Source organism: Nannospalax galili, unplaced genomic scaffold (genome assembly GCF_000622305.1).
Source record: "Nannospalax galili isolate Female #2095 unplaced genomic scaffold, S.galili_v1.0 scaffold263, whole genome shotgun sequence".
Classification (NCBI taxonomy): Eukaryota; Metazoa; Chordata; class Mammalia; order Rodentia; family Spalacidae; genus Nannospalax; species Nannospalax galili.
In genome coordinates, this window is record NW_008350402.1 from 1,616,932 (window position 1) to 1,632,895 (window position 15,964).

Below are 15,964 nucleotides of genomic sequence, written 5' to 3' on the forward strand. Positions count from 1 at the left end.
GTATACACAATAGAAAATGAGGGCTTCATGAAATTACACAATCCCTTACTCTCTGCCAAAAATGTCAAATTAGAAATTTTCATCAATACACAAGTTTGACATGGAAATATAATTAGAGGATTGTAAAAAGTCAAGTCTCCTATTAAGTCTGGCTTAACGGTGATTTAAAAAAATAAAAAGTAATTTTATAAGTAATACTATTTTACAGTGTATACTATTTAATAGTTTTAAAATACTTTTAGTACTTTTTAAATTAATCTTCATAAATATTCTGTTTGAGAATTTTATAAAGAAAGAAGAAGGGCAAGAATGGCATGCAACTAGGCAGTGGCACAGGAGCGGCTCAAAATCAGATGTTGACACATTTTACTACTTTCATCACCACTGGCAGAGATTTGATTACTTCTAAGCTTTTGTGTAAGGCATACAATAAGCTAAGAAGTCTTTACCTCTTGTCACCAAGTTTAAGCAAGGTTTTTGTGAGTCATAAATCCTCACTAAGATAAACTAACACTGGTGGAGGGGGCAGCGGCACTGCCATCTCTGTTCTGAATAGTTCCTTTTCATAATTTTAATGTGAATTTTTCTAAGTTTAACTTATACTTTTAGTATTTTGCTTCACAAATAATCAAGTATTATTTAGGGTCTTAAAATTTCTCAGAACATAGCTAACTGACTGGGCTTTCTGTTTTAACTTGAAAGTCAGGGAAATAAACTAATTCAGAAAAAACAAATCCAAATATTCTAATAAATCTTTGGAATCATAATCTTCATCAAATGCAATTTGAAAGAGGTAAAAGAATTTTCCAAGTAGGGCCAAGGAGATGGCTCAGTAGGTAAAGGCACTTTTTGCCCAGCTCATCACCTGAGTTAGATCCCTACAACCCAAATGGTGGAAGAAGAGAAGCAACTCCCACAAGTTGTCCCCTGACCTTGACATGCACCTTGAGACTCTCTCTCTCCCTGCCCCTCTCTTCTTTCTCTGTGATAAAAAATAATTTTCCAAGTAAAAAATATTTACATAAAACTCCTGAAAGACAAAATGACTAATAAAAGATCTGAAGTTTACTAAAGCTTGGCCTGGAGGTATGCACCTTTAATCCCAGCACTCCAGAGGTGGAGGCAGGTGGATCTCTGTGAGTTCAAGGCCAGCCTGGTCTACATAGTGAGTTCCAGGCCAACTGGGGCTACAGGGAAACCCTGTCTCAAAAAGACAAAAAAAAACCCCAAAAAACAAAAAACAAAAAACAAAAACAAAAAAACCCCAAAAAACCCAAAACCAAAAAGATTTGAAGTTTTTTAGTCTCTGTATCTCAACAGTAGGATTTTTGTGAAGAAACATAATATCTTTTATTAGTAAATGATGAGATACTCTGAGTTGCTAAAACATATACGAACTTTAGAAATAATGTATGTCAAAGTTTTTTTTAATGAATCTTAAGGAAATATTCACCAATGACAAACTACAAATGTTACTAAAAAAGTATAATAAAAATTGATTTTTGTATTTTCTTTTCTTCCATTTCTAAAATATGAAAAACAGTAAGAGAACACAGATCTCTAGATAAATCAAGAAAAGTATGGATAACCTGCTATTTTCAATAAAGAAGTAAAATTCTAAAATGAATTCTTGTCATTCTGATATTTGGTAAGCATCCTAATTGGTACTAATACCATAGATCTATAGGGCCAGAGTATAAAAATATGCTTGGTCTTAAAAGAAGTAAGATGGGCTGGACAGATGGCTCAGTGGTTAAGAACACTGGCTCTTCTTGTAGAAGACCTGGGTTCTAATCCCAGTACCCACATGACAGCTAACAACTGTCTGTAACTCCAGTTCCAGGGGATCCAACAGCCTCTTCTGTCCTCCACGGGCACTGCACGACATGGGTGCACTTACCTACATGCAGGCAATACACACATAACACATAAAAATAATAAATAAAATATTAAAAAAGAAGATAATAATCTAGAGTTACAAAAGCAAAAACAACAACAAGAACTATTCATCAATTCACGTACATCGTGAAACTGAAAATGTTACACTCATCTTTAAGAAAATATGTAAGGAATATCTTCTAATAAAAACACCTTGGGTAACCCACCTTCATATAAGATCATTTTGAAAATCTTTATTTCCCCTAAAGGCATCAACATACTAAGGAACATCTTCCTAGTAAGCCTTCCAAAGTGGATAAACAAACTGGTACCAATAAGACTGAAGCAAAGGATACCAGGAATGCCAAGAGCAAGGCCAGAGGAAAGATGGCCCATTTTTGTTGTCAACAAGGTCTTTTCCAAGAGGTGATAAGGTGCTACAACAGAGTTTATATACTAGAATTGGAAATAAGATAATGTTGGTATGAAGAATTAAAACCCCTACTGACTTGGGCTATGGTTTGATTTCCACTGGGAGTTCTAGATGGCACAGATGACCAGGAGAGGGCAGCTCACCACTGCAGCTATAAGGGAACTCTTACAAATGAGAATCTTTCTTTGCCATCAAGGGATATTCTACTTAGACTTACTGTATTGGACTGGGGAAGATACTGCCATTAAAAATCCCAAGCCACCAACAAAATAATAATAGCACAAGTCATTACAACAAAAAGCTAATAAAAAGTATTTGTAATTTGTAAATTGGAACTCAAAAAAAAAAATGTGGAAGTTCCTGTCCCTCTCAGATAAATGTGAACATACAGAGCTAGCAATGATAGTCATTATGACCAATAATATATATTTACTATCTTTTCTTACTACAGTGCTCTTATTGCAAATAACTTCAGTTTAAATTTTCAGTTACCCAAACCTTTACCTTATCAAACGTACACAGTGAATGCAATTAAGTGTACTCTACCTCATACCAGTGGATTTGTGAGATTGGGAACACAACCTCCTTCTATTAATACTTTTCAAAGTTCTGTTTATAATCTATGTGCTGTTACTGTAAATTTAAAACTTTATTCTCAATGTTTTTGTACAAAATACATTACTTTTCTAATATTAGGAGATTAGAGAGGCTAGTATAATAAATCTGAGAACCCAGTTTAGTAATTTATCTTTTCTTTTTCAGATGGGGTCTCACTGTATGGCTCAAGGTTGGCCTGGAACGTGGAATCTTCCCAGCTCCACCTCTAGAATGCTGGGACTACAAGTGTGCACTACCATAACTGGCTAGCAACTTATCTATAACTTTCATCTCCTAAGAGCTCTGGTCCTTATTAACTAAATAATCAGGAGAAAAATTATTGAACTATAAGTCTCTTAATATTTATCTTCATCAGTAAATAACCTGCTAATTAGATGTCTACATTAAATAAAATTATAATACTAAGGAAACAAAAACAATAATGATTAAATACAACTAAAGGTTGTCTGTATAAAAACACAGTGATTATGTAAATATAGAATTGTATTTCCTTGTGAGTTTTTTGTTCGTTTTGAGACAGGGTTTCCCTGTAGCTCCAGCTGGCCTGAAGCTTGCTATGTAGACCAGGTGGTCCTCGATCTCAAGAGATCGACCTGCCTCTGCCTCTCCAGTGTGCCACCAAGCCCAGCTACTTGTGAGTTTTTAGTCTGAGATTTAAGGCAATACTTCCAATCCTTTTACATCATAGGGTTCAGAGATAAAAGTTTGTGAAACACATTGGGGTAAACTGATGAGGACATCTTCACATAGAGACAACCAGCTCAGGAGCCCTGAATGTTCAAAGCCCTGGCAGGTCACCCTTTGGACAGAAGTAATATCTTGCAGGTCAGGTGTCTGCATATGCATCAAGCAGTTGGTCTGGCTCAAATGTGTAGACCACACCAAAAAGACCAACCACCCCCCGCAAAAAAAACACCAACCAACCAACCAACCAAAAACCCCACTGCATATGGCAAAGCAAATACAGACTTACAATGAGAAATTAAATTTAAAGATCATAGCATTTGATAGACTATTTTTCATATTTAACTTTAGGTGAAATTAGGGGAGACAATTTTAAAATTATTTTTCTTTGAAATTGAAGATAGCATGACAGGATAAACAGATACTCTGGATGGCTTCCAAGTTATGACAGAAGTATTATTTAAATACCACTGTATAATTAAAACTCATCAAAAAGCTTTTTTTTTTTTTTTTTGCAATAGGGTCTCCCTGTACCCCTAGCTGGCCTGGATCTTGCTATGTAGACCAGGCTGGGATTAAAGGTGTGTGCTACCACACCCAGCTTCAAAAAGTATTTGTAAACATGCATTTGCTAGAAGTGATTGACATTAAATTATATTAATTAAAATCAAGTTGCCTAAAATATAAATTTTGATGCAAAAAATGAATTAGAGAACTCCTGATTAATCAAGTATCAGTGAAAAATGTTATTTACTGTACTATATAAAAGCATGATACCTCAAATTTTGTTTTTTGAACAAGGGCCCCATATTATCATTTTACTCCACAGCAACCCAAAAAGTATACAGCCAGCTCCAATTGTGGAAGCTAAATTCAATAGTTTCTTCTTCAATGCTTGGCTAGTGTCTCAGGAAACTCCTGGCCAGAGTCAACTTTAAACAGACATCCATGCCTTCGCAGTTTAGTTTCTGGCTGTATTTCTGGCACCTCTGTCTAGTCTAACTTCCACACTGTGATTACCAAACTTGGAAAACTTGCAACACTGATCTTGAAACCTAGGTTCTTAAGCACCTATCTTTCTTTTCTCTCCAATCTATAATTTGTTACCAAAATTTCCCAATAAACTCAGAATAAACGAACTACAGACTGATACTGAACCAGTTATTAAATCTTATAGAATCTGCAATCATCCTAAACAAGTCCCTAAAAACCTTCTATTAGAAAGAGATGTTTTAGCTCTTACATTATCTTGTATTACTTCATCTGACATTCATAAAACTCCTGTGAGTCAGGTAAAGAGGGACATTTTATAAAGAAAAAAATGCAGTCACAGAAATAAAAGTTCCCCCTTAAAGTCACAATTAAAATGAACTGCTCACTTATATGGAGAGGAGTTCTGATCAGATATCTTCCATTAGGCTGTGACAGCTGGTCTTCTGTGTCTACTAATTTGTAGTAATTTTCACTAAATTAGTTTCTCATCTAAGACCTTTCATAACTGACTAATGCCTAGAATATAAATTATAGCCTCCTAAAGCTTAAAATTTTAGGACCAGACATCACCTTCCTGCAAATTAGATTTTAATCTTTATTTAAACATGTCGTTTCCTATTACTCCTATTACTCTCTACTGTATGGTCACGTGAACAGAGCTCTCTGCTTTGCCAACCTACTAAATTTCCATCCATACCTCAAGATCTAACTCAAAGCATACTGCCCCAGGATTCCTTCATTATTCTCACCAAGAAATAATCATGTATTACTCTGAATGTTTATAGAATTTACACACACACACACACACACACACACACCACGCACCCTCCCCCCAAGTTGTTATAACATCTTATACCCCTGATCTTAGAAAGGAGGGTCCATGAAGATTCATATTCCTTAAGTCTCAGAATGAATCAATATCTCATTTAGCCTTTTAGCACACAGTTTCACCATTCATTCAAGTATTTATTATCTACTGGGTTCAGGCACCATACTAGTTCTGTAGAGGCACAGATATGAAACTCAGGAGTTCCCCATCAGCACATGCATATATATAGCTAGCTTCTCCTTCCCAAACCTCATTAAAATAAGACTAAATGGATGCAAAAAGTCAGATGCTCTCCAATAACTTCCCACTGCTCTAAGAAGCTAAGAGGTTATCTTTTCTTCACTTCTGTCAATGATTAGACTATTTCCTGGAAAGAATAAACAAAGATGGGTCTCCAGGTTGATGGACATCCAGTACTACATGGAGAAACAAAAGAACTAAGTCAATCAATAATGAATATATAACAGATTCTAAACATATACCGTAATGGATCCCCAGCCTCTTCGCTCTCTTGGCTCCCAGAACGTTGCCAATCAGGTTTTACCTTTTTTTTTTTAAAATATCTTTTTGAGACAGGGTCTCCCTGTAGCTCCAGCTGTCCTGGAACTCACTATGTAGATTAGGCTGGCCTCAAACTCACAAAGATCCTCCTGCCTCTGCCTCCCAAGTGCTGGGATTAAAGGCGTGCACCACCACGCCCAGCCCCTCTTTTAAGAAGATCCAAAATGCATTTTCTCTTTCCCAAGAACTCTAAATGGTCTAGAAGTCCTAAAGATACTTGAGGGGTTCCTTAGAAAAATCCCAGCACTCCTTTAATTCCAGCACTCAGGAGGCAGACAGACAGGTGGATCTCTGTGAGTTCAAGGTCAGCCTGGTCTACATAGAGTTCCAGCCAGTAGGGCTACACAGTTGAGACTCTGTCTCAGAAAAACAAAACCCAAAAACAAAATGGAACAACACCCCCCAAAACAAAACGAGAGAATCTATAGATGGCCTTTATTCTAGTGGTACATGCTAATTCTGGGTGGGTAAATGCTAAAACAGTAGCTATCTCTGTTATTTGCTACAGTCAGTAATCTCATCATTTGTGTAAAGGTTATTACTAGGACATAAACTACAAAAACATTTATCTTGTCTCATGCACCTTAGTTAACAGACCTTGATACAGTAGTTAATTATACTTAGTAGCTATTAAATAAGCTGAATCAAAAACACAAATCAAAAATTATAATCAGTTAAAAGTGCACAAACTTAATTTTTGATTACTGTACCTATCTTAATAGCGGATCCAGGTGCTAAGATATGAGAACATTTCTAAGCACAGGAAGTTTAGTTTATAATCAGTTAAAAGTGCACAAACTTAAACTAAACTTCCTATGCTTAGAAATGTTCTCATATCTTAGCACCTGGATCCACTATTAAAGATAGGTACAGCTGAGTGTAGTGGGACATACCTGCAAATCCCAGCACTTGGGAGGTAGATACAGGAGAATATCAAGTTCAAGACTAGCAGGGGGCCACATGGGACATTGTCTCAATTAAAAAAAGAAAGACATAGCTACAATACTCAGAATGGAAGCTGGTAAAGAGATGCAGCAGAGACTCTGTGGAATCCTTTCTGGAGATAGATACCAGTCTTTACCTCATTTCCAGTTTCGACTAGCAACATCAGGCCTCCCACATGAATGGTGTTCATCATCTCAATAATGCCAGAGAGAACAAGGGATAACCAGTGTACACAGCCTTAGATTTTTATCCATCCTAAGATGGTAGCAGAGGAATCATTATTTAGCTCACTGCCTAGCCTGATCTGGTATTTATTTGCCTGTCTACAACTTGTCAATGCTTCAGACTCAAAGTTCTCTTCCTCTTTTCGTTTCATTTGTCAAAAAAAAAAAAAAAAAAAAAAAAAAAAAAAAAAAACACCTTCTATACAAACTGGGATTCAGAGTCCCCTCTCTGAGAATTACTCACCTTCTGGGTGTTTCTCATGTCTAAGTGAAATATACTTAGAAATATACTTATTGAACTTCTGTTTTTCTCAATAATCTCTGATTATAGGTGTCCATCCCTACTAAGAACCTTTAAAGGGTGAAGAAAATACTATTTTTGGAGGCGGGAGAGATGGCTCAGTCAGCAAAGTATTTGGGGCAGAAGCATGAAGATCCCACATAAAATGCCAAGTGCTATGGAGGCAGAGAAAGGAGGATCTTGGGGCTTGTTAGTCAGCTGGTCTTACCAAACTAAACCAGTGAGCTCCAGGTTTAGTACGACACCCGGTTCAAAAAATAAGCTGAAGAGTGATAGAGGAAGACACTCGATGCCAACTTTTGGTACACATACAAAAAAACAAACCAAAACAAAGCAGAAAAAGGAAAGATTATTTTTCTTCCCTGACATGAAGATAATCTGATGCCTCAGCTGGAAAAGGAGTTAGATGCCTGTGAATATTGTTCTTTGATACTACACCAAACTAAACAAGTAGTAGTTTCCTAAAGATTCATGATACTGTAAAATCTGAAACTGATCTATTTTATACTTTGGATTGTTCACTTGTGAAAATAAAAGGAAAAAATGACAAAAACATGATAGAAAAAGCTTTTCAAAATCATGTCATGAGCTGGGCATGGTGGCAAATGCCTTTAATCCCAGCACTTGGGAGGCAGAGGAAGGCAGATCGCTGTGAGATATAGAGGCCAGCCTGGGATGGTCTACATGGCAAGTTCCAGGCCAGTTGGGGCTACTTAGTTAGACTCTGACTCAAAAACCAACCAACCAACACAAAAAACTGCTTCTTTGTGAAAGCCATAAGCCTTAATAAAAAGTCACTTTCTAGAGCTGAGCACGGAGGTGGCAATCGTTGTGAGATGGAAACCAGCCTGGTCTGCTAATTTCAACAGGTCAATTTTAAATATCTGTTGGAAGGAAATATGTATTAGATAGAAGAAAATAAAGACAAGAAAAGTGACATTCATAAGTTTAGAGCTTTACAGAGATCTTAAGACAACTCACTCCTGACTATTTAAGATTATGTGGTTGGCAGCTAGATGGTAAAACCCTACTGCTTAAGATACCATACACTGGTTGTAGGACCACAGAGAAGTAAAGCTAGAACTAAATGGGAAACTTTCTCTTTGCTGGCTAGCTTTTATAGTGCTGGGTGGTGCTGGAGGAGAAAAGAAATCAATTGTTTTACCTACTCCTGGACCCTATAAGATACAACACTGACCTGTCAGTAAAGATGTGCCAGCTGGTGCAGTAATGGGATGACTGATATGAGGCTAAGCATTTGCTTTCTGATTACATTTAGGCCTGTTCCACAGGAGGGAATTCATGACTAGTATTCTAAACCTGTTCAAAAGCCTCTGGTGGGGGAAGGTCATACGCCCAGAGAGCAATTTACTATTGCTGTTTTGCTAAATGGTCACGTTGTCAAACTGCCTTCTAAATATTTATGTTTATACTCATAGATTTTTCCTGCTCTCAACCTTGGTCAGAGAAACTTCTGCAGTGGGCAACAGTTAATGCAGAGACTTATAACTGGTCAAAGTGCTGAGAATAAGTGACTCTGAATGCCCAGCCCTAAATGGAACATCTATATCGACTCAACCAAGGAGCAGGGAACACTGCAGAAGAGTGGGTGGAAGGACTGTGAGAGCTGGAGAAATGGGAAGGAGTGCTGTGAATTATCTTTTGGATATGTTGCAACTAGTGAACCTTGTACCTGTATAAGATCAAGCCGATCAAAATTCCAGCATGGTGAGCATGGAATCAGGCATGGTGGTGAACACCTTTAAATCTAGCACTCTAGAGTTGGAGGCAGGCAGATCCCTGTGAGATTGAGGCCAGCCTGGTCTACATAGTCAGTTCCAGGCTAGCTGGGGTTACAGGGCAACCTTGCCTCAAAAAGAGAAAGAAAGGAGGGACTGAGGGAGGGAGAGAATGGATAGATTAGACAGATAGATAGATAGATAGATAGATAGATAGATAGATAGATAGATAGATAGATAGATAGATAGGATTCCAGCACAGATGGAGGAGGGGCTCGTAAGGCCCCACTTCAAGCTGAAGAGCTATTGGCAACTGATGGCTTCTAGGGGAGGAGGTGTCATTTTTCCTTTGGAGTGTGGCAACTGGTAGGTTGCCCAAACTCTAGTGGATATCCATACCCGTGAATGAACACAGGGATAGCACTAATTGGATTCAGTGGATTTAAAAAAGAGAGCAGGAGGAAGTTGGGAGGGGATGTGTTGGGGGTAATGGGGGAGCTGGAGGAGGGAAATGGAAGGTGGGTATAATCAAAATACATCGTATATACATATGAAGTTCTCAAAGAACAAACAAAAAACAAAGAATATGTGGCTGGCAAAGAAGCTGATTCCTTGGATTACTTGGATTCTAGAACCTACCATGCATCATAGAGTAGGTTTAACAAATAAACTGAACAAATGCTAAAAATCACATAATAGGGGCTGGAGACATGGCTCAGCGATTAAGAGCACTGACTGCTCTTGCAGAGGACCCAGGTTTGATTCCCAGCACCCACATGGCATCAACAAACCATCCTTAACTCCAGTACCAAGGGAATCCAAAGCCCTCTTCTGACCTCTGGGGCATTGCACGACATGGGTGCACTCAAGATAATACACTCATACACATAAAATAAAAATAAATAAAATATTTAAAAAAAAACACATAATAGGTCACAAATGGACTCCCAACAAGTTAAATAGCTATTCAAACTTTCCCCAAGTAACCAAATATAAATCACTACTATTGGCAAACATCAAAATATAAACACCTTGAGGCTATCTTTACACTAATTATAGGGTATCAATAGCTGCTGTGATGTGATTTTGATTATGTGAACCTTTGTTAGTTTATATGCATATAATGCTTTACAGTTTTAGAGATATTTCACATATTTTCATTTTATATACACAGCATTTCTGGAAGTAGGGGTATTTTCATCTTTTTATAAACAATCAATAAATATACATTAGTGGGCTTAAGTTCCAAATTTCTTACTATTTTAGCACTTTTGCTCTATTCTATGATTTGAAACCTTCTAGTTAAGATCATTCCTTCCATCCTGTTTTTGAAAAACAACTGATATTCATAAATATGAGTCTAAGATGCTCAAAATTACAAAGAGTTTTCTAATTTTTTTCTAGGTAAGATTCAAACTAACAAGAAAGGGTCAATGACATATTTTTTACTGGTACACAAAGACAAAAATTATGCTTATTCATGGGGTACAGTGTGATGTTTTCATGCATGCACACACTGAATAAACAGGTTAAACATAAGTATCTCCTCAGACACTTATCTCTTCTTTATGCTAAAAGCATAAATTTAAAATCCTTCCTTCTGGTTTTTTGAGGTCCATAGTACTCAATTACTATCTTGGTAACCCTACTATTTACAGCATTTAAAAATTTCCCAATTCTGGGTCTGGAGAGATGGCTCAGTGGTTAAGAGCACTGGCTGCTCTTGCAGAAGACCAGGGTTCAGTTCCCAGGATCCACGTGGGATCCCCAGTTCCAGGGGATCCAATACCCTTTCTGACTTCCACGGGCACTGCATGACATGGGTGCACTTACATACATGCAGGCAATACAGATAAAATAAAAATAATAAAACATTTAAAAAATGTCCCAATTCTTTGTAACTCAGAAATGAAGTGATAATGTCTCATTCACGATTTCCCTAAAATCATATATCATGACTGTGAACATTAGTATGATTGTTATAAATTCCACCAGATTCATTCCTTTCTTTGTGATAATCTTTTTCCTTAACTACATCAGCCAAATTCAAAAATTGCCTTAAGCCATGCTTATATATTTAGCAAGCATTTGAGTCCCTGCTGTAGAGGTTAGTTAGCATGAATATTATCACTGAATAAACTTCCCGGTATTTGACATGATGGTATTCACTTTAAGAAGTTGTGATTATTATTCAGTTTGTATTTTCTCATCATAAGCCCCATATACATAAAATATAGGGACAGATTTCACATCAACACTACTGCTGAGTTCTGCTATGACTCCATTTATTAATGTTCCATTAATAGTCATATATCTTGCCGGGTGTGGTGGTGCACGCCTTTAGTCCCAGCACTCGGGAGCCAGAGGCAGACAGATCTCTGTGAGTTCAAGGCCAGCCTGGTCAACATAGTGAGTTCTAGGCCAGCTGGGACACAAGGAGACCCTGTCTCAAAAAGACCAAAAAGAAAAAAAAAGTCATATATCATGATTACACAAAAAAAAGGAATTAAACAAAGATAGGCTTTGTGATTTACATCTTAGTAAAACGCAACAATCAGCAAAATCCAAATTAGTTTTCTGGTTCCTGACTTCTAATTTAAAGTTAGAGGTAGCCAATTTGTTGAAAGGTGGAAAAGAACTGACTCTGAAAAGTTGGCCTCTGACCTCTACACACGTGCCATGGCATGAGTGCTTGCACTTGCATATATATCATATTCTCTCTGCTCCCCGCCCCGTATTTACTTCACACACAACACACACACACACACACACACACACACACACACACAAAATGGTTTAAAAAAAAAAACAGACTATCAGTAAAATAAATTTTAAGCTATTATTAAGGAAATATATTTCTATCTGCATTTTAAAAGCAATTTTGTTTTAATCTTTGTTGAGACGACATCCTACTTCTGTTCCTATTTATGTTCCTTGCAAGGCTTCAAAGATCAAAATGATAGGCAATCTCTGCTGAAGTTTAATGCAAGATGCTATGTCAACTACCTTGGTCCTACTATACAGATGCTTATATCACATAGTTGACTGAAGTGAAAATACATGAAAAGTAAATTTTAAATATCTGCCTATTCACCAAGCTGTTTACCAAATGTTTAGTCAAATCTATGCCATGAACATAAAGATGAAGAAAAAAGTAACTGACAATCAAAGACAAAGGGCCATATTAATCTCCTGCTTTGACACTGCCATCTTTATTCTTAAATCCTATATTTTTTCCACAAGCCTTATAAAAAGTCATACTATAATTTTCTTTGAGAAAGCTATGATAAAGTATAGCACAACCTGGTTACTCTTTGCTTGTGTTTTAGGAAACAAGGCTAAATCACAATCTCTTTCTATTTGTAATAACATAAAATGTGCTTTTTCCAATGAAAAAGTTTTGTTTCCTATCAGCAGACCTCCTTAGTATCCTTCATAATTGTGAACATCCAGATGATTGTTCTCAACTTCAAATTCATTCCTTTTTCGGGGGGTGATAAATGGTTTTACTTTATGGCAGGGATTAAGAGTTATCTAAAATAAGAATAATTCATGTTTTAAGCAAAAAACCCAAGTTGATCATTTTAATAACTGAGGTTTTTTTTCTGTTAAAATTCTAAAATTAACTTAGAATCTTACCTTTTAAATGGAGTTAAAAATCTAACTCCATCTATAATACTAATTTTAATAACACTACCTTTAACACAATATTATTCCATTGGCGATTACAGCTTTCAAAACATCAGTACTGGTGGTGTACTATGGTATTATGCTGTCTTCACTCAAGGTCATCTTTAATGTGTAACAGGTACTAAGTTAAAATCAGCTCTGGCAGACATAAAGGTAACTATGTTGGGTTGATCTGGTAACCTAAATTAAAACTAGCATTTGTAAAGCTACTCCACTGTTTTTTTTTTTGTTTTGTTTTGTTTTTTTTTTTTTTTTCCGGAGCCTGAAAGACATCTTACTGTGCTTCAGGGGGCACATGGTAGAGGTCTTGCTTAGTTTGGAGCCTTTAATGGTTTTACAGGACAGCTTTCCTTTTTTCTCCCTAGTTACACTCTTATACTGACTAGAAATCTCTGCATTTTCCTTTGGTAACTGTAGGAGACTGAGTTTACATTTTGTATATGACAACAAGCAATTTCTTGAAATACAGATGAAAGGGGAAAGGCTGAAATTAAAGAATTCCAAACTTAGCTATTAAAACCCTATTCAGAGTAATAAATGATATGCCACCTGACTTGGACTCATTTGGCTTGTCTATTTTTACTGTTGCCTTAGGTAAAACATTAAAGACAAGTTTCTTAAACATTTGGGAGTTCTTGGTCCAACTTTTCACTATGCTATATATTACTTTCAGATAATTACCTATATATTCTTTTGAAACTTACTTATAATCATACAGAGAAACAAACTATCCCATTTGGGAAACATTGGTGCAGTTTCAGAGCAATTTCAGAAAATAAACTTCAAGTTCTTTAAAAAGAAATGCGCCCCATTTTCATAAATCCAAATTTCACAATAACTTAGTATAGCTTATAAAGTCTGTAACATATTATTAAGTACCTGTATATGCTTAGAAATTTAAAAATTAGTATAAACAAATATGGCTTTTCAGTACAAAAAGGGTAGGACAAGAACAAAAAGGAGGAATTCAGAAAAAAATTAAAAACAATAATATAAGCTAATACTGCTTACATATGAACATCAAGATGCCAAGGGACCCAATACAATCCTCAGTCTAACATTTTCAATGGCACAGCCTAGTGATCACACGATACTGGTGATACTCTCTAGTTACCCCTGGCAACCTTTCTCAACTGTAACGATGCTACCCTACAATAGGTTTCACTGGGCAGCTTTCTCTTCACTTAGCTGAATGCTCTGGGACCATCTGCGTCGGCAAGCATAAAAGGCCAGCCTGCCTGTGGGCCCGTCACTCTGAACACCACCTCTCTGACCCTGATTAAATACAACTTTCAATCCTTTTTGTCCTCCCTGTTGACTTCTCCTATTAAGGGAGCCCTTTGACAAAGAAAGCGGAAGAGTGGACTAACTGCCCCCAAGAAAGGTGATGTCTGATACTGCTCAACACAAGGATTAGCAAGCCAATACATAACAAAAGCAAGTTGGGGGGGGAGGGGAGAAGTAAAGAAAAAATGGTTTTAGCTAGAGCTTTGACTAATTCAGTAGGTACACAATTCAACAAATAGCTATACAAGAGGCCTTCTTTGAGAGAAATAACTACAGCAGAACAATAATTTGGAGAGATACCTTTCAATATCTTGACATAAGGCCATGACATTGACAAAAACACCAGATACTTGTTTTTGATTTTTTTAAAATAAAAAAACCATAATTTGGCATAAGAAAGATGGTGTGAAAGTCAGAAACAAAGAAAATAGAAAGAAATAACTGTAACTTTCTGTTTCATTAGAAAACAAGACAGTTTGACTTATAAACATATTAAACTAATATTTGAGTACTTAAGTATTTAAGTTGAGGAAAATACCAACTCTACAAAGAATAATTTTTATAACTCATTATGACAGAACAACTCATAAAAACTTCAATTTTTAAAGGACAGTTTTACAGGATTAACCTGTTTTAATATAAAGAACTCATTCTAAAGTGTCTACACAGATAGGCTTATAAACATGATTCACAATTCTTTGAGGTGGCCAGAACCTACCAGCAGGGCAGCAAATCAAAATTACCACCTTCAAGAATACCACCACTTCACAAGTAACTTAAAAAATTTCCTACTCCCATTTTAGGCTAGCTAATTAATTGACAGGCTTGGTTGGTTGTAAAGCAACTGAATAATGCAACCTCATAATACACCTTGAAACATGAAAATAACAATAAAAAGCAAACAATAACTAGTACCTTAGGACCTCTATTCACAGCTCCTACTTAAAGGCTAATTTAATGGGGCACTGGGGTGTAGCTTAATGGCAGAGCATGTGCAAGGCACTGGGATAGAGCAGGTAGCTCAAAAACAGAGTCTAACTGATAAAGTACAATTTCACTATACTTTAGTCAAAGAATGGCTAAAAAGCCTGGAAAAGTCAAGGTAATGGGAGGAGAAAATGAGAAGGCTCCTAGAATGCAAAGGAATTTCAGTATTAAAGCTGGGGAAATACTGGATAAATGGTCACCCCTGAGAGGTAAGACCAAATATATGAAGAAACTATTACAAGCTATTAATAAGCACTAAGTTAGATTCTTTCACAGACCGTAACTCACTAAACAATATGTAAAGGATTTTAAAATGAAGAAATCTAGCTATGAAGATAAAGTAATCTCAACAAACCTGCTTTGTTAGAATAGGAATTAGAATCTGTCTCCATGCCTCCAAAGCCCATATTCTTATCTTAACATCATGCGGCTTCAAAAGCCAAAGACTTGGTAAACTCAAGAATGCTACAGAAAAACAAAGCAATGTTTCTCTAATCCTATGAATTATGAAGGCATTTGAGCTGACAGTGTTTCACTTTTTTTTTCCAAAGGCTTGAATTGGCCGCTATAAGATATAAGGTCAACTACATATTTGGTTCAGATATAAAGGCTGCTCAGAACTGTGCTCCAAAGCAACGTTAGATAGAAAACAAGAGAGCTACCATTTCCCTTTCAGGGGGTGTTTGATTCCCTGGAAGATCTTCTTACTGATATAGTCAACATACTGTCACTACAATCAATGGAATCTTACTGTTCTTAGCTGAAAGGTCCAGGAAAAGTTTCCTCCCTCTCCAG

The 15,964-nt window shown here is 36.6% G+C and overlaps 1 protein-coding gene across 3 annotated transcripts in view; it reads right to left on the reverse strand.

Moving 5' to 3' along the window:
- The window catches only part of Zcchc7 (zinc finger CCHC-type containing 7), a 226,192-nt gene that overhangs the window by 91,774 nt on the left and 118,454 nt on the right, over window positions 1–15,964 (reverse strand). The window lies entirely within an intron of this gene.